Source organism: Bison bison, unplaced genomic scaffold (genome assembly GCF_000754665.1).
Source record: "Bison bison bison isolate TAMUID 2011002044 unplaced genomic scaffold, Bison_UMD1.0 scf7180017864304, whole genome shotgun sequence".
NCBI classification, from domain to species: Eukaryota; Metazoa; Chordata; class Mammalia; order Artiodactyla; family Bovidae; genus Bison; species Bison bison.
This window is the reverse complement of record NW_011494876.1, coordinates 16,073,612-16,073,854: the sequence shown is the minus strand read 5'-3', so window position 1 is coordinate 16,073,854 and position 243 is coordinate 16,073,612.

Sequence of the window (243 nt, the reverse complement as noted above, 5' to 3'; positions counted from 1 at the left end):
CCAGAATTTTAGGTCAAGGACATCTGAACCACAGGGCTGTGGGTGGGCTAGCAGGGCCACCGGGGCAGGGGAGGAGGAAGTCGTGGCGGTTCAGCGGGAGGCAGTGTCCTGCTCTGATCCAGCTGTCAGGGAACAGCTGCTGGCCCGGAAGAGGGAGGGACGCAGGGCAGCAGCAGGTGAAGAAGCCCCCTGGCTGCTGGGCTGTGGGAACGGAGGTAGAGAGCCAGTGAGGAGTGGGAGGGC